General features: G+C 36.4%; 1 long non-coding RNA gene across 16 annotated transcripts in view; it reads right to left on the bottom strand.

Moving 5' to 3' along the window:
• LOC140637834 (uncharacterized) overlaps positions 1-20,041 on the bottom strand; it is a 325,342-nt gene that overhangs the window by 74,936 nt on the left and 230,365 nt on the right. For 2 of the 16 annotated variants that reach the window (XR_012034901.1, XR_012034903.1), the window contains exons 7-9: positions 19,020-19,173; positions 15,005-15,085; positions 6,841-6,995 (exon numbers count right to left, since the gene is read on the bottom strand). This is a non-coding gene — a long non-coding RNA (uncharacterized lncRNA). Of the gene's footprint in view, positions 1-6,840; positions 6,996-14,375; positions 14,622-15,004; positions 15,086-19,019; positions 19,174-20,041 lie in introns of those variants that run through there. The other 14 variants (XR_012034902.1, XR_012034900.1, XR_012034896.1 and 11 more) reach the window with 11 other exon arrangements.

Genomic DNA, 20,041 nt, shown 5'->3' with positions numbered 1-20,041 from the left:
ATACTTCTTTCCTCTAACATCAGAGAATGGGCACCCGCTTACCTGTTTTTGTCTGACTGAGTAACCTTTTCTATAAGTTTAAAATAAATGAAAAGTGCTCTACCTCTAAAATTATAAAAGTTTTTTTATACCTTGAGAGTGGACCTTGGTGATTAGTGAATCTACATTGGTAAACTAAGATTCAGAGGCCAAATGTGTCTGTCTGATGCTGCCTTTATGTTACAAAATATATGATTTTCCTAATCTTTCTAACAGCTTAATAAAGAGGCTTTTCAAAAAGAAAAAAACAACAACAATAAGTGATAAACATGGTCAATTACTGTTCACCGACTTATTATGCCTGAATAACACATTAGGTTAAAAATTGTTTTTCTTATCATTGTTGTTTGTTGTACATTTTACTCGATAAAAGAGAGAATGTCTTTTCTGTTATTTGTCCACAATTCTTCACGCCAATATAGCTAACCAAGTGAAATTAGTTGCCTAATTAGAATTGGAAGAGATGGATGTATTTTAAATGGCTCCACAATATATTATGGCATGTGTAAATTTTTCTTCTTCCTCAATTCTACATTTTTGTTTGTAATTAGAACCTGTCAGAGTTCACATCAAGAAGATTTTGGAATTCTCTCATGACCCTTTCACAGCATAGCTCCAGTCCACAATAACCAACGTTAAGTGTTATTCTCCATTTCCAAATTCGGTCAGAACACTGCTTCTTTATCATCTTGAAAACAATGGAACATAAAACAAATTTTGCACCAAGATGGTTCTCTGTTCTTACTTTTCCCTTCAAAGAAAGTGTCTGTCTCTTTTAATTTATACCTTTACCTATACTATGAACATTATTCCTTCCCACTTTTTATCATAATTTAAAACCACACGTGTCTCCCTTGTTTCTTCAGTTAACTTTTTCATATTGGCTGTTGTACTTCCATCTTCAAAAATGTTCAGGTTATTCTTTTTGTTTTGTTTTTAATAACTGTATGTTTGTACCTTTTAATTCCATTCACCTATATCATCTACGACACCCCCCCCCCAAACTCCAGAACTACCAGTTTGTTCTCTGCATTTAGGAGTCTATTTTTTTCGTTTATTTTTTAGATTCCACATATCCATGAAATAATATGGTATTTGTCTTTGTCTGGCTTATTTCACTAAGTATAATATTCTCTAGGTCCACCTGTGTAGTCACAAATGTCAAGATTTCATTTTCACGCTGAGTAATAGTCCATTGTATATACCACATTTCAATGTTCAATTTGCCAACATACAGTATAGCACACAGTGCTCATCCCATCAAGTGCCCTCCTCAGTGCCTGTCACCCAGTTACCCCATCCCCCCACCCGCCTCCTCTTCTACTACCCTTTGTTCATTTCTTATTTCTGTTCAATACTAGGCATCCTGACTGGTGTGAGATGAGAACTCATCTTGCATTTCCCTAAAATTAGTGATTTTTGAGCATCTCATGTTCTGTTGGTTATCTATATATCTTCTTTGGAAATATGTCTATTCAAGTCCTCTAGCCAGAAATAAATGTACACATATATGGTCAATTAATCTACAACAACAATGGCAAGGATATACAATGGGGAAAAGGCAGTCTCTTCAATAAATAGTGCTGGAAAAAACCGGACAGCTATATGCAAAAGAATGACCCTGGACCACTTCCCTTCATCATACACAAAAATAAACTCAAAATGGATTAAGGATCTAACTGAAAAATCTGAAGTCATACAACTCTTAAAAGAAAACATAGGCAGTAAGTTCTTGAATATTGTCCTTAGCAGTAATTTTTGGATCTGTCTTCCTAAGCAAGGGAAACAAAAGCAAAAATAAACAATTGGTACTAAATCAAACTAAGAGGTTTTTACACCAACATCAACAAAACAAAAAGGCAACCTATGAGACGGGAAAAGATATCTGCAAATGATATATCTGATAAGGAGTTAATATCCAAAATATATAAAGAACTATAAAACTTAACACCAAAAAATAAATAATCCGATTTAAAACTATTGTTTTAAGCAGACTTCTAGCAATTATGTTCCATTAATTTAGCAATAACTTCTTTTTAGCAATTTTAAATGGCATTTTCTGACTGCTCTTGACCTATTCCTCTTTGGAGATTCCTTTTTGCTTTGATTTCAGTGACGATAAACAATCTTAAGTTATTTTCTTACTTTTTCCTCTTTGGTTGGCTTTTCAATCTCTTACGTTCCTCATTTGTGTTTCTCAGGACTCTGTCCTTAGTTCTTTATTCTTTAGTCTTCCTTCTGAGTCTTTCAATGATTTTAATCACTATCTTCTATAGAAGCAATCCCTGTGTTATTCATAGAAGGCTAATCCCTAAATTTTTGGATTGCTCATGAAATAATCCCACCCCGATGTTCCTGGTCAGTCACCTCTCTGGACAGCTCTTCCAGACTGTCCCATTCTATCCATAAGGACCTCAGAATTCTTCACTAGATCCTCTGCGAGAAAAAGAGAGGACATAAAGTATTAGCAGGAATTTTGTATTTCTTAATGTTTTTTGTTTTGTTTTTGTTTTGAATCCAGCTTGGAAGCTATACCCATCACTTTGAGCCTACATCGTACTGGCCAACACTCAGTGAGACAGATAATCTAAAAGAACAATAAATAATATATACAGAATGAATGCATGACAAGAGGCTGCCTAATATGATCGTAAAGAGCACAGATTACAGAGCCAGTTGACCAGAGTTTAAATTCATCGTTACAATGGAGAAGTCACCTAACCAATCTGGGTGCTAGTTTTCTCACCCATAAAATGAGACTACTGATATTGCCAAGCTCAAAGTGTTGTTATGATCATTAAATAAGCTAATGTTGGGGTGCCTGGATGGCACAGTCATTAAGTGTCTGCCTTCAGCTCGGGTCATGATCCCAGGATCCTGGGATCAAGCCCCATGTCGTGCTCCCTGCTCAACAGGGAGCCTGCTTCTCCCTCTCCCCCTTGCTCATGCTCTTATTATCGTTGTCACTATCTCTGTCTCTCTCTCTCTCAAATAAATAAAATCTCTTAAAGAAAGATTGAATAAATAAATAAGTTAATATTTTCTGCAGACCCTAGAACAAGTACCTTGCTCATAGAAAGTCCTGTCTAAGCGCTTGTCGAATAGATAAGTGCTAAGTGAAACAAGAAAGCAGGGAAGATGGAAAGGCATGAAGGTTTAGAATGGTAGATTAGGTGGCCAGGGAATGCCTCACTGGGAAAATAAGATTTGGGCAGAGAATTGATGGAAGTCAGATAGCAAATTGTTTTGAAATCTTTCAGAAGAACATTCTAGGCAGAGAAAACTCCAAGTACAAAAGTATGAAGCAGGAGTTTGCCTAGTATGTTTGAGAAACTCTAAGGAGGTCAGCATATCTAGGGAGAGCATAAGAGGGACAGTCAACAAATCAGAGTGAAATAAGACAGGGAGATAAAGTGCTGGTGGGGGGTTTGGGGCACAGGGGTATTAGGCTTCCTGATTGTCATTTATACAGGTTCATTCTGGCCGTGATACTGAAAATAGTTTGAATTGAGGCAAGAAACGATTTATGAGGCGACTGCAACATAATCAGGTGAAAGATGTTGGTGGCTGTGATCAGACAGGGAGTGGCAAAATGGTCACAAGTGGTAAGATTTGAGATACATTTTTAAATGAGAGTGAATATAGTTTGCTGCCAGATTAGATGTGAGGTGTGAGGAAAAGAGATGAACCGAGGATTATGTAATTTTAGCCTAAGCAACTGGAAAGTGGAATTACAATTAAATTAGATTAGAACTATTACAAGAAGCGTAGGTTGAGGAAGAACATCAGGAATGTGGTTTTCAGTATATTAAGTGTGAGATGCCAATTGTTTCTCTAATTTAAGATGTAAAGTACACAATTGAGTCTTGAGTTAAAAGGGAGAGTCAGACTGAAAATATACACTTGGGAGTTATCAGTGATAGACGGCAATTAGAACCACAAGAATAGATAAGATAATCTAGGAAGTGAGCATAATCTAATGAAATACAGAGAGAACACATCCAAGGATTGATCCCTGGAATGCTCAAAGGTTTACAATGAGCAAGAAACATAAAAGACTGGGAAGTCAGTGAAGTTGAAGGAAAACCAAGGAAATGTGGTGTCCTAGAAGTCAAGTGGAAGAAATCGTTTCAAGAAAAGAGTAAGTGATCATCTTATCAAGTGATCAACTTCGTTAAGTAGGTTGGTTAAAAAGAGGACCAAGAAATATGAGTTAGGGGTGCCTGTGTGGTGTGGTAAGTTGAGCGTCCAACTCCTGGTTCTGGCTGGGGTGCTGATCTCTGTTCCCTGGGATTCAAGCACCAAGTCTGCTTGAGATTTTCTCTCTCTCCCTTTCCCTTTGCCCCTTTACTCATGCTCTCTCTCTCTCTCTTGCTCTCTCAAATAAATAAACGCTTTCAAAAAAAGATTGATGAGTTAGATTTAGTAACTGAAAGGTCTTCAATGAACTTGAAAAGATGAGTTGCAATGAAGTCATAGGAACAAAATCTTGGGATCAAGAGACAAGGGAAAAGGACTTAAACAGAGTGAATATAATTTTTTCCAGGACTTTTATTATAAAAGTAAGGAAAGGAATGAGGTGGTAGATGGAGAGTTATGTGAATAAAAACAAATTAGATTTTTTATGAAAAACAAATTTTATGATAATGGGAAGAGTCCAGTAGGAAGAAAATAAAGGAAGAGATCAGTAACATTTACTTCCAGTTGAATCACTGAGCCCCTCCCTCTCCTGTGAACTACACTTTTACTGCTGCTCCTACCTATTCATTTACTCAGTCCAATCATCAAAAGCCCAAATCCAAATTATCTTTTTCTCTGGCTTCTCTGTCACCAATTTTATAAGCACCCTCATTTGTTTGCTAACAAATTTGTAAATCACAAGACTCTTTTCCTAGAATGTTACCTCAACCCCTTACTGTCACAAGAGGACTCATTTTCCCAAGATGGCACCTCTTCTCCAGAAACTGACACAAATGCAGGATGCTCATGTTCTCGGCTCACTTTGGTCAAATGGTCAATCTTGATTCATTTATTGGACTCCTCTCTGGCACCCCTTGGACAATCATTTTGACCATATCATTGTTACTGAAAGCTTAAATTCTCTTTTCTTCCCTTTTTGTTCTGCCACACAGACTCCAGCACTGATTACACCCACAATAAAGGTTTCTGGTCTCGGTTGAACTTCAGTATTAGTCAGAAATTATTTTACTCATTCTATTCATTAATTTTTATTTCTCCATAGTCTGCAGTGCCTGCTCAAATCTCTTAAGGTACCTATTTTCATGTCTCTCTCTCATTCTAAGATTATTTGGTTCACTCATTTTACCTTTACTGAGGCCCTGCTGCATGTTTAGTTCTGTGCTTGGCACTAGTTATACAAAGGTCCTTGACTTCAAAGATCTCAGAATGTCACAAAAGGACGAGAACAGGGTTAAAAGAACAAATCAAGGGGAAATAATGGAACAGAGAAGACTATACACAGAATCTAAACAAACAAAAACAACCTCTAATATAATTTGGTTCATGTTTTAACAAAGGTATTAAGCAAATTAAGTGAGTACAGAAGAATAAAGAACTCTAAGAGTCGGGAAAAGTCTGACAGAAGAGGTGGTATTTGGTTTAGGAGTTAAAAGATAACCATAAGTTTTACAAGTTCATATGAAGAGATTAGACAGAGGGTAATTTTAAGCAGAGAAAAATTCTAGAGCAAGAAAGTGAGGCATAAAATCATTCCTTTCTCATGAAATAACCACTGACTCCAATGTTCCTGGAGTGTATAGTACAAGCTAAGGATTTTGGACTACTTCTTTAGTAATTTAAGAACCATGAAAGGTTTTTGCAAAGAATGGGTAGAGACATGTATGTGTCTGTTTAAGAAATATTCCTGGGAGTAATGTGGAACACAGACCTAAGAAAGACAGAGACTCAATATAGTTAACTGGAAACTATGGCAATTGTCTAGAAAATAAATGATAAAGGTCTCTAGAACAATGTCACCAGAAAAAAAAAAATGGAAAGAGTAGGCTTGGTAAACTTTTATGAAAACAGAATTTAAGAGATTTGCTGATAAATTGGATTTAGCGAACGATGAAAGGAGAGGGGTTAAGCTTGACTTCAATACTTTTAGCTTGGGCGACTGGGTGTATGGCAGGTGCATTAATTACAATAATGAACACAGGGAAGCTTTGAAATACAGGGAATGGGAAAGCGACAAACAGGTTAGGTGTAGGATGCCTTTAAAAGGTCTGGGTGCACATGTCCAGTCAAATTCCGAACTGGAGCTTCTGAGAGATACTGAGGCGGGAGATATTTATTTAGACGTCGTCAGGACATAGATGCAAGTTAAACTTGAAACACTGGACTAAATCCTCTGAGAGAGTGTCAGGTAAGGGGGAAAAAGGGTATCATGAAAAAGATATACAATCTGAAGGCTGTTAGGGTTGTATCCAGAATATGGTCTCTTTACCATCTATACTTGCCACCTATTTCTTCAATCTTATTAAGCAATAAAAACTGACAAGGCTTAGCTCCTAAACTTAAATCTTAAAAAGTACTAGTCCCTAGCTTTTTCTTCCCTCCTAGCTTTCTTCTCTCTCTCTCTCTTTTATTTATTTCCTTTTTAAAAAATTTATTTACATTTTCAAAGAGTATCACATGATTTCTTCAAGTTTCTCTTCCATAACAACTGGCAGAAATGCCCAAGAAGTTGCACATTAGAGAATCCTTTCATCATTTGTTCATAATAACACTGTTTAATTCGACAATTCCACAATGTTAGTACATTACCATGGTTTTTCTAATGGATACAAGTACTTTATTTTCAGAAGTTAGTCCTTGCGTGTGGCGGACATTGCAAGGCTCACATTCAGCCAGTGATCCTTCTAGATTCCAGCATATTTCACACTCCATTGTTGCATTACGTCTTCAGTAGACACCCTGGAGCACTGGGTGTTATTCTGTATGTTGGCAAATTGAACACCAATAAAAAATAAATTTATTATAAAAAAATACACATAAAAAAAGACACCCTGTAACCTGTGCAGCTTTTTTATTTTTATTTTTATTTTTTTTACTATCTTCTGGATAAATTCTCCAATGTCAGAAAGCACACAATCACAAAAACAATGCTTTTTTTTTTTTTCCAAGAAGATGTACAAAGTTTACCCCCTCGAGTACAGTTACACAAGGGCTATACCTGGATATGATATGACTTGATTTCTGCAGTAAATTGTGAATGGACACAAATAGGAAAAATACAAAACCACTGCAGTCTTGAACTGCGATATTTTTAGACTCATTGGAGCACATTCAGATGAGAACCTGTCCTTATTAATGGATTAGAAAGTTAATTGATCTGTATTATGCCTGAAAGTGGCCAGAAAGAATGAAAAATAAGGGTACTCATTCTGTGCCCTCCTCATATATTTAAGCTCTATGTACTTTTAACTTACACCATCAGCACTTAATATACAGATAACTCATTCTAAAATTGAAAGGGTTATGGGGTTATAATTTTTATAATTTCTCCTTGCTAATGCTTTCTATATTACATTTAAAGCACCCAGTAAAATACCTTCCAAGGATTTCTGCACCTCCCAAACTTTACAGAAATGTCTTGGCCAGTGACTGAAACCCTGGCCTATTTGAGATTGAATATAATAACTACCAAATGAGGTAAGCGTAAAATTATTCTTATGTGTATGCACTCTGAAGAATTCTTAAATTCTTGAATTCTTTACACATTTTAGGAATTAAAAAAAAAAAATGTCTTTTACGGGATCCCTGGGTGGCTCAGTGGTTTAGCACCGGCCTTTGGCCCAGGGCGTGATCCTGGAGACCCGGTATCGAATCCCACGTCAGGCTCCCTGCATGGAGCCTGCTTTCCCTCTGCCTGTGTCTCTGCCTCTCTCTGTGTGTCTCTCATGAATAAATAAATAAAATCTTTTAAAAAATTAAAAAATAAAATAAAAAAATGTCTCTTAAATCTGAAATTAGGTTCTGGGCTCTTACCAATCCTCCATCTAAACAGTCTTTTATCACTAGCAGATTTTGCAATTCATCCCTTCCTCTCTTCTTCTCTCCCCATCACCTGCTCCCAGATCATAAATAAACTGAACCACTCTACTCACAGTACAGTCCGTCTTCAGAGTATCCATTTACCTTGCATCACATACACAGTGGCCCATAACATCTTACTCTTTGTTTCTCCTTCAAGAAATGTTTTTTAAACCCCTAATAGTACTTTCAACCTCTGATCCTCTTCCACTGTTTAATCTTTAAAGGCTTTATGAAAATTCTGTTAAAGTGTTTATAAATCATATCCTATAACTTCTTTTTTTTTCCTGTAAAGTTTTTCAAATCAATCTCTTGGGTTAGTGAAGCAAAATTATTTTAGAGGAAATCTGTTATCCCCTACTTGTGAATGGTATGCACAGCCACATTTGATAACCAACTTTTTACTTGGAGCACTGTGGTTTTGCAAAGTAGGCATGAGGAATGGGGAGAACCAATGTGGGGCTCATTACTACCTAACAGACTCAAGGGGACTTCTGTACTATTTTCAGCATCAGTGATTTCAATATTATGTGATCTAAAATTCTTTCCTGCCAGGATCCTGTCTTCCCTTCCAGAAGATAGTGTTTCTCCGCCAACACTAAATGACAACATTCCCTTCCTTCACCAACAGCTGCACATCTTTCAGTTCTTGGGCTGGATGTCAGACCTCTACCATGTGCCTCCCACTCTTCCTGCCACTGCACAGTGAATGTGGAGGAGAACGTAATTCTCTTAGTCGTTCATAAAGGCTCGAATGACAAATGAATTTTTCTACCCCTGCTGCTCTCTAAACTTTGGGAAGTATCAAGTGAACCATTAGCCATTTCATGATATTCGACTTGGGTGACCATGCTGGGAAGAGTTGCAATTTAATGCCTTTTTAAATGTATGGTTATGGTTATATCGTATGTAGTCCTATTACATTTTTCTACCATGTTTTCCTTTTATTGTGCCATTAAAAATTTATTTTTTTTATTTTCCTTATCACATTATAATAATTGTTACATTACCATTATTGTTTTTTCATTTCTTTTTATAATGGTTGTAAAATTAATAAAATCTTTGACAACGTCTTGGGAGGTCAGGAGGGCCCATGAATTGCCCTCTGCAAGCTTGTCACCGTGCATACCTTGCTCAGGTCCTAATTGGGCACCTCCTACATGTGTAACAGTGGACAATGGGTTATTCAGTTAATTCACTGTTTGTTTCTTTCATTTTGTTTTAAAAGATTTTATTTATTTGAGAGAGAGAGGAAGCATGAGTGGGGAGCAAAGGGAGAGGGTAGGATCCCTGTTGAGTGGGGTACCCAATGCAGGACTTGATCCCAGGACCCTGGGATCATGACCTGAGCCAAAGGCAGACACTTAACCAACTGAACCACCCAGGCACCCCTGTTTGTTTTAATCTGTAAACTGTACATAAAATTTAAATCTAACAGCCAGGTAATGGTATTTAGAAAATGAAACCATTTTTCCTGGCAACCTAAAAAGGCCATTATTTCTAGGAAAAATAAAGAAATATGTGGAAACTAAATATTTCAAAGATATTTAGTGACATCTAAACAGAGTTAAGCCATATAATAGAATAGATGGTAATAACATTAACAGCGCAGCTGAAATCTATTTTTTGAATTATAAATTAAGGATCCGAGGAAAGGAGAACTTTTGGTAACAGGAGAGGATGATATTGACTCAAAATAGGAATGGGGGGGCGGGGGAAGAAGCCCTGAGACATGGTATTTAAATTTATTTGAGCTTAGTTTCTTTCTAAACGTAAGAGGCACTCCATTGTTTAAAAAGGCCTCAACTAACACGAGTTCTTCTGTTTTTCCACTGCTGTCTTTAAATTGTCCTAAGTGGTCGCATTCTTTGTGGAGAAAACTGTTCACATCTACAGCAAACGCTTAATTATACATAATGCTCATGAGAGCAGAGACCATGTTGAACTCACTGCTGCAGCTCTAGAGCCCAGAAGATCAGAGATTCTCAATACATATTTGCTGAATAAATCAATAAATAGGATACATATGCGTGCATAACGTATCACATATATGTTACATTAATTTAATACGTAATTGATTAACACAAATATCACATTACATATGCGGTACGCACTTATAAGCCTTTGGACAACCTTTGTGAAATTCTACCTAAGTTTGTTATATTGAGGTTATTAGAGATCATACAAGCAAGGACATACAGTTCTTTGTACACCAGAGTGTCAGACTCTGTTTTAACATTTATCTTTTCCATAGAAAACATATAAATCAAAGAAAAAAAATTTTACTCTATAAAAACAGAAAATACAATAAATTTAGTTTTTGCTTTATAAGGGTATATGTCAATGCATGTCAGATATCTTTCTGATCCAATGCCTAGTGCCCTATTGGCTACAAAATGAGGAACTACCAACACTAATTAGCAAATAAAATACACATCTAATAGGGCTCCTAAAAGATGTGCTGTAGTATAACCCAGTACTTTGAATTTTAGCAGAGCAGCCAAAGATAAAAGAAAATAGCATGTCAGTCTCATAATTGATCATTATGTCACCTACCTTTCCTTATACAAAAACCATGCTTGTAAAATATTTGCTAAAGGCCATTTGATTTTCCTCAGATGTGAACACCAGACCTAATTAAAGAGTACATTTAATTTCTAATAAACCTCCTTTCTTTGTATGTTTTATGTTCTTGAATACATTTCTATTCCGGTGTTGATTTCAGATCTTTGGAAGTTTTAAGTAACAAAAAAAAGTAAAACAATAACAAATTCCATTTACAATTAACTGAAATGACCTATCCTTTAATCTAGTGTTTGGGTTAGTGATATAAATGTATAGTTAAACAAATACACATCAAACATGAAACCTCGCTGTAATTCTATCCTGGAGGTCCGTAACTGAAAGTATTATATTTAGAAAGTCCATTTACAGTTAGCCACTACTTTCTAAACAAGAGATCTTGAAAGAAAAGCATTTTATATCAAACTCCAAAATATTATTTCATTAGCCAGGTTCCAGTTTATATATTAAGACATGAAAAATGTACTTACAGATTAGACACTTATCCGCACAGGCACCTAATAATGAGACCAGTGAAATCTAGAAACCTGAGTGATCTATATTGAGACATGTATTATTTAAATGTGCTTTGATTTTCTTATAAATTTGAAATTTTCTAGATGTAAGATAGGTGCTTATATTAATATAGAGAAAAAAAAGATCAAGAGTGGCGGAGTCCAAGAGCAGAGGCTGTAAATCCTTCCAAGCATCCTCACTGGAAAGAGATAGCATGTTCAAACTGGGTAATTAGAGAAGAATTTAAAAGGGAGATATTTATAAAGATCTTATAGTAATAGTAAGGAGCTATCCCCTAGGTCTGATGGGAAGTGGAGAGAAGGTATTTGCCCAAAGGAGGAAACAGAACCATGTGGAGAAAACCACCTAACCTGATGCAACCAGTCTGGTGACTCCATAGGAAGGGAACTGAGGAAATAAGCTCCTCATAATCATTTTTCCCTTTGTTGGTCACAACTTCCTCAGAAGCTCCCCTCATGTACTCTAACACTAGTCCCTATTTCCAGAGGGTAAAAGAGACATAACAAAACAAAACAAAACAAACAAGTAAACAAACAAACAAACAAAAAGGTAGACCACACCTGATTGGTAGATGGCAGGTTTAATAAGCAAGGGAACTTATACAATCTGTTTGGCTTAGGCTGCCATAAGAGAATAGATCTTCACACCCACCTACCGAATCTTGAAAGTTTATGTAGAGCCCTTAACTGGATTCAGTCACATACACCCTCCTGGTATTCAATACCACATCATTATCTCCTTGGGGCAGCTTCTGGGAACAGGGAAAGAAAGCAGAATATATGTTCCAAGGACAGAGGAGGGGGTAGGGTGCTTCTGATCACTGGGATCCAGTTTACGGGTCAACTAGTCATCACATGCCCTCAAGGATCTCCAACAGCACCCTTACCTCCCATGGCCAAATTCATACAGAACCCAGAAAACCATCAATGGGGGCCATTGATGCAGCCGATAACTAAAGCAGAGCAGAGGTGAGAAGAAGGCAAATGAATCTAGAGGAGCCAACAAAACATATCAAGCACAAAAGAGAAGCAAAAAGGACATCTGTCACAGGACCAAGGAAGTAGACAAAGGAAATGTAAAATGTCCAAGGAAAAGCAATAGGTTATCAGCTAAATATTTAAGGACAAATGAGAAGGCATCATGCTCTCAGCTGGATGTCACCACAGGGTAGAAGCAAGAAAGTATCTAGAGGAATCCTGAAGAAATTCTAAACAAATAGATGAAGGAGAGGAAATTAACAATTGTACCACAATTACTGTGTACCAAATATTGCATTAGGTAGCTTCAACAATATCTTTTAATTCTCATAACATGCCAGGGAAAAAACTCTGATTATAATCATTTTAAAGATACAGAAACTGTAAACCATAAAGAAATCTGCCCATCTATCCCTGTTGTAAATGTCCCTGAATATTACCACTTAGTTTCCACAAAACAGTTTAACCACCACAGCTAAGGAATTCAAAGTTGCTTTTAAATTAAGCCTACTCTGGTGATGAATCATGGCCTCAAGATTTTTCTGGCCTAAGAGGAATGGACAAAAACTTGTTGTCTCTTTTCCAGAAACTTCTGCAACTCTTCGTCCACCAGGATCTCTGGAGACAATGAGCATAAGGTTGTGCTGCTCTGTATGCCAAGTCACCTTCTACTGGATCTCTCACTCCTCTCCCTTCAGATGGAGCCAGGGAAAGTCAGTCAGGCATATAGTCTTACATTACTAATGTATGGAATCCATTAGGCAATTCTATTTGGACCTAAAAAAATAATAACTCTGCTTTTCTTCCAACTTAAAATCGGCTGTCGCAATCCCACACTCTTTCAAAGCTATTTCCAGCAAGTTTACATTGTAGCTATGGTAGCATATATGTCTTATCAAATCTCTTTTATCAACAAAACTAATTTTATATTCTTTGGCTCTAGCTCTACAGTTTTCCTTAGAGTTCCCCTGTACAAAACCACACCAAACTCCAGAGATTTAATAACAGTAACAACTAACATTTAGAGTGGGTCATGCCCTGGACTAAGGATCAAGACAGGATGTATCTCATGGAATCTTCCCAATGGATTTATGAGGTAGGTGCTATTGTTAGCCCCATTTCAGAAGTAAGTAACTGAGGCTTAGATTAAGCAGTGTGCCATTATTTCCACAGCAGAAGTGTTTAAAAAATAAGCTTTAAACCCAGGAATTAGGGCTCCACACCTACATGTTTAACTACTGCCCTCTGTTGCTTCTTGGCGTTTGGAACAAAACTCCCTTGCCCACTTCCCTCCCTTTGTCTCCCAAGCAACTGACTGAGAGAGATGAAACTTGGCTTCCACCCCCTTTCTCAGATAGTTACATTTTCTTTTTCCTCTTGATTTATTTATTTAGTACTTTCTCCTCTGGTTATAAACAGCATTTGTTTTTCCCTTTCACTTGGGACAATATTAAAGCATCTTCCAACACACCAAACTTTCTCAGCAACGCGGATTAGGCAATGGACATTATCGGGCCTCAAGTCGTGTCCAAATTTGTCAACATAGCAAAACCATACTTAGTAAAATTGTAAAATCAGACAAATTGTTGATAAGCACTACTTCATGAAGTACTTTATCACTTCTGGGCAGGTAATCGCCAATCAGAGAAATTACGAAGAACAAAATGTACCAGTTCTGATGACTACATTAGTGACATGAAATTAAAACCAAAAATACTTTAGTTCTAGAAGTACTAAGGAGACTGGTTTCAATATGGAAAAAATCAAACCTTCTTCACTAATAATTAAAGAATCCTGTGTGGAATCTGAGACCTAAAGGCAAAATCATTTTATTTGAATTTCTAGTATAATAACGTTTTCAGTATAATAATGTTTGAAATAGTGACTAACCAAACTCAGATGTGAGAAAAGATGGCTTCAGAAATACCAGACAAAAGAAAATGAAAGGTTTTCAGCATTCTCAAGGGGAGACACCAACATTTAATAGCTTCACTTTGGGGTGTACAGTAACATAAAGCTTCTATATGTATATATTTTCTTTACATCCATCATAATATATACTCAGAAGGTTTTTTTCTCTGTGGCACTGATTAGGATTATTGTTTCTGATTTTGCATTTTCATCTCTCTTTTCAAACATAGCATAAGATCATTGCTTTTGCTCATTTCTTATGTTTTACCATACGTAATTAGTATAGGTACTCACAGGACTGTGGGACAGCTGGAGTTACTATGAAGTTGGCGACATAAATTTTGCAGCCAGTCTGACACTGATTTAAAATGCATTTCAGACTGATGAAAGCTGGTGGATTCACAGTCCCCGAGACTGAAGTTCTCTGGTTCTCCACTGAACAAAGAACGCCCGGGGAACTGCAGTGCCCCATAAACTTGCTTCAGCTGTGAGGTGACATTCACCATAAAGAGGCATGTTGGGTAGGTACAGCTGAAAGAACTGGATTATCAGAAAGCCACTCATCACTGAGGTCTGAAAAGAGTAGTTGGATTGCTTCTGTTGTCAGATGAGTCAAATTAGAGCATCTGCATTGTCATTCATTTAACAATAATCTTAGGATTGTTTATTGTTTTTACCCTCAAAAATGCCTAGATTTTTCAAATATGTAAGACTGCTGGAAACTTAAATTTGTTCAGGAAACTTAACTTTATTCAGGACTTTTTACTAACTTGCTGTGCAAAATGAGGCAAGTTACCATGTCTCTGCATGATTTTGTTAATGTTATCTATTAAATAGGGGTTAAACCAGGTGGTGTAGAAGACATCTTCCAACTCTAAAATCCAGACATAGGGTCACAATTTGTCATGAAAGGAAAATCTTACCTAGAATCCCATGGAGATATCATGACAAAGTAGCACATTGTGTTCTGGCTGATTTTTTGGATTGTAAAACATAGTAGACATCTAGAATTAGGAACAAAGACAATCTCATGTGCTTGTCACAATAATTTGCAGAGGTATATCTCAAAAGGGTTTGATTATTTTTGTTCCCATTTTATATGGTGAATGGGCACTTTAGATATTTTCTGTCTTACTCCTCTACAATTTCAATTTGAAAAAAAAAAAAAAGGGAGAAAAAGAAGACAACTCGCCCTGTCTCTTGGCAAATAGATAAATGTTTTAAGACTGAGGTCTAAGGAACCAATTCAGAAAAAAATAGCTGTTGGAATTTGCTCTAACAAATCTGGTTCTTTATCATTCAGAAATATTCTCATGCTATGGGTCATGCTATTTGCCTCCAAACAGATTTTTCCAGTTACATAGAACTCATACTGAAACAAAACTGGAGGAAAAAATATAGCTCAGTAGAGTTGTCTCATTACACAACAGATTTAAACCAGATCTAATGGAATGGTAGGGGAATGATAAGCAGGGCAAGAAAAAGCACAGCTAGGGACACAAAAAGCGTGTGCTCTTTTGGATTCTGACCGCAATCAGGGCTTAGGGTTTTGGAGCATTTGGATTCTTTATGTGAGCCATTTTATCTTGATTTTATTCTTTCTCCCACTCTTAATCCCTTCTGCCCTAAGTCACCTAATTCTCTCTCTCTCTCTCACACACACACACACGCACACACACACATACACACACACAAACACACACAAACTCCAACATGCAAACATTTAATTCAATCTACCTGTTTATTCCCTATATCCTTATGTTGTACTCAGGTTGCAGGGAACTTCTATCTCCTCGTGTCACTCAAAAGACAATACTAGCTTCTTGTAAGTGTTGTAAAAACTATAGAAGAAAAATTTTACCAGACAGCCATCTATAATCCCCTTAATTTAACCCATCACTTAAAAAAATTCTCTTCTTTAGACACTAAACACATTGAGTAAATAATGCATCTACCTACAAGAGATGTCAGGCTTAACTGCCTGTGTTCCAATAAAAGTCTATTAGATGAAAAAGAAAAGGAAGAGGGAAATAATGGGCAATGAGAAGTGATTATCAAATAGAGAAGGAAGCCATCTTCAGTGCCAAGTCCTTAACGTGTAAAGGAACGTATGCTATGGGTAGCATTATATTCATGCCCGACTCTCTGAGCCAAGAAGGACCAGGAACCAAGTAGCACAGACCTGTTGTCTATTGAACAGGAAGTGTAAAAAGTAGTTTCTCTGTTTCCTTCGGTGTGTGTAGCAGCGTGCTGTGCATGTAACAGGTTACTGCATATCTTCAAATGAAGAAGATACTCTAGGGGTGCCTGAATGGTACAGGTGACCGACTCTTGGTTTCAGCTCAGGTCATGATCTCAGAGTCATGGGATGGAGCCCTGCCTGGGGCTCCGCACCGAGTTCAAAGTCTGCTTAAGATTCTCTCCCTCAGCCCCTTCCCTCCATATTCTATCTCTCAAATAAATAAATAAATGTTAAAAATAGAAGAAGATACCCTAAATTATGACTCTTTCATGTCTAGATGGGCAGCTACATGGCTAAGAAGCAGCACTGAATAGTGGAAAGAATTATGGACACTCTGTTGTGTCCAAGAAATCCTCCAACTGGTCCTGTCTCAGCTTCTTCAACTGTGAAATGATAATAACAATGCCTTCCTTACCTGCTTCACAGGTTTGCCATGAGGATCAAGTGAAATAAATAATAGCATGTTTGTTTATTGAGCACTTAGATAACAAACATGCAAAAGATTTCACAAGCATTATCCCAATTAGTCATTAAAATAAACCTATGAAATGAGCAATATTGATCCAATTTTGCAGTTGAGAATAGTTGGTCTCAAAAGAATGAAAATTCCAGAGATCTTAAAGGGAAAAGCAGAGAGATTTGATCCCATGGAGTTTAAGTGACATCTTACGAAGGTGATATGAATGAGACTTCATGTATTCATCGAATACCAACAAGGAGAGTGTTCTGTTCTTCTAGCTTCTTTGTTTTCAAAGGATAATGACATTTGGGGATCATAACTGCACTTCTGCTGATAAAAAAAAAAATTCCACAGCCAAGTGCTAAATTAATAGGACACCAAATCACCAAAGTTTAAGTAGGAAACTCAATGGAAATTTAGAGGAAGGAAATTTCTCCTTTCATTGGTGAAGCCCCTTTTATTTATTTTTATTTTGTTTTGTTTTGTTTTGTCTTCCACTTTCTTTTACCTTCCATTAAAAGGCTAAGGGGAGGTTCTTGCTACTTTTCTTTCTTCTTTGCCCTTGAATGCTGCTAATAATTACCTTCTGCCCGTAATACTGTCCTCTCATTTACCTAAGGATGGAACTTTTTTAAAATTAAAATCTCCAGTAGAAAAGGTGATATTAGGCCATGTAAGGTCCCATCTGCCTTTCAAAATCCGGTTAAGGGCATTTAATTTCTCTTATTCAGGAGAAGATGCAAATAACCCTTTTGACCAAACTGCTATCTAATTAGACCAAGAGCACTAAAAAGTCACTTGCTCTCTACTTGCTCAATGTAGCTCTGAAACAGACAAAGCTGTGTCTGTTCTGGATGTTTTTCCCCCTTAGGTAGATAATTGAAATGCTTCTAGTTTGGCGGCTTAAGCACTAACGTGTCATAGTGATGAGTGTCATAAGATAAATATAGGGATAGCTTCTTACAAATATTTTTTTTCAATCTGGTGTTGCATATGGATGCCTGGAATAAGTAATGTAAACTGGTCTCTTCTAATTTACATTTAAACAGGGGCTTAAGAAGGCTCAGGGAGCACCACTCTGCCTTGAAAAGCTACAGCCTAAAGAGTGACAGGGATTGTCATCTGTATTATAATCATGACCAAGTTCCAAAAAAATAAAAAATAAAAAGACCCTTGTTAGGAATGTATCCATCACTACAGGGGATATCCAAGACTGTGGTGCTCGGACAAAATACGAATCACAGACTAATGCCAAACACCCAAATTACCTTTTTAAAAGATGTAACATTAAAGTAGTGATAAGCTGGGTAATTACAGAGAATTTATGTATCTTTTAACATAATCAATGACATAAAACACTGAAATTTGAAATCTGAAGTCCATCTATTTTAAATTTGCTTCTGAATTTGTATGTATCATCAGAAGGGAAATGAGTGTAGAATGGTTAGATCGGTAAGTATAAACTAAACGTTGATTCAATTTTTGTCCATTGTGAACATTACAAAAGAAAGCAAGAATTTCTTCTCATATTAAATAGAATCTAGTTAACTGCAGGGCATTTGCTAAAACTAATATTAATATTATCTTAGTTAACTTTTCCTATATAACAAGTGCTGGGTAAATAAACCCTGTATGAAATCTGGAATGTAATTTATAATGAATTTGTGCTAATGATATTTAATGTGCCTAGTTAAAATGGAAGCTTTATTGAGAATAAATGTTGCTCATTTACTTCAAAGGGAGTTACCAAACATGTGTAATTTGATGGTAATTGAAGAAATAAAACAATGTTAGCTAATATAAGTATGATTTACAAATTTCCTTATGAAAATGCAGTACGTATGTTATATATTTTTCTTAATTGTTTACTAGACAAAAATTTAAGGCTCTTTGGGCACACCAAAAATTCACACCAACAACTATCTGAGAATACACATTTGTGGTAGGCAGAATAATGTCTCCACCCAAAATGTGTACCCCTTAATCCCCGGAACCTGTGAACATGTAATACTGTTACATAGCAGAAGGGACTTTATAGGTATAATTAAGGTTACAGACCTTAAAATTAACATAGGGAGATTATCAGAATCCAGGATTATCCAGGTGTACCCAATCATGAGCCTTCAAAAACAGAAAACTTCATCCAGATGAAGTCAAAGAAATGTAGAAGAATAAACAGAAGGGATGAAGCCACACAGGAAGTCAATGGGAAGCACAAAGGGCCCCACCTACCCACCTGTGCTGGTTTTGAAGCTGAAGGTCATCTGAGCAGCCTCCAGAAACTGCAGAGGGCTCTTAGACAAATGCCGGCAATGAAATGGTGACTGCTTGGAACTGAATTCTAAGAACCCAGATGAGCCTGGAAACAGCAGATTCTCCCCCAGAGCAGCCTGCATAGAAGGCAACCCTACTGTCACCATAGTTTTACCCCACTGACACCATGTTGGCCTTCTAACCTATAAAACTGTGAGATAGGAAATGTGTGTTGTTTTAGGTCAGTCAGTGTGATAATTTGTTAAGGCATCAGTAAGAAACTACTACATACTGCATTTATATACTACAATATAAATACTTATTAGTCAGTGAATGTTAAAAATGATCAATATTCACTTTCACAGTATAGATCTTCATGGTATCAATATGAACTAGAATTTTGAAATTCTAAAATTCTAGAGGATAAATTCTTTAAGAATTGACATCTGAACTCATGAAATAAAACAAATAGATAAGCAATTTTAAAAATCCGCAGCTTTAAAAAAAAATGAAAACAGATGTCTGCATATTCAACTATAACAAGGGAGCTCACAGTATGATTTTTTTCATTATCCTCAATATTGTGTGATCTTGCTCTCCTCTCTTTTGTTTCCTCCAAAGAACTTTATCATTTTAATAAAACTATAGTTTATTATTATAGCTCATCTTTATTCATCAATGATAAGTATTTTTGAGTAAATTCTAAGAAATTTTAAGAAATAATTTGTATCAGTTCATGCGAAAAAGCTCTAGTTTTAATTAACTGTAGGCTCACTCTGAACCAAAGATGTGACTTGGCTGCTATGACTGTAATGCAACCTTATAGAAAATAAAATGTGAAGACCAAATAATTGTAATAACCACTAATTATTAAAAACATAGTATCTAAAAACAAAATAAAATAAAAACAAAAAATGTAAAAGCAGTAGTATCTAATATATGTTATCCAGTAACTTTTAATACTCTACAGTTAGGTATTAATACCCCATTTTACAGTTGGGGACA

The sequence above is a fragment of the Canis lupus genome, chromosome 8 (genome assembly GCF_048164855.1).
Source record: "Canis lupus baileyi chromosome 8, mCanLup2.hap1, whole genome shotgun sequence".
NCBI lineage: Eukaryota > Metazoa > Chordata > Mammalia > Carnivora > Canidae > Canis > Canis lupus.
The sequence above is the reverse complement of the archived record's forward strand: the minus strand, read 5'-3'. Positions and strand labels throughout refer to the sequence as shown.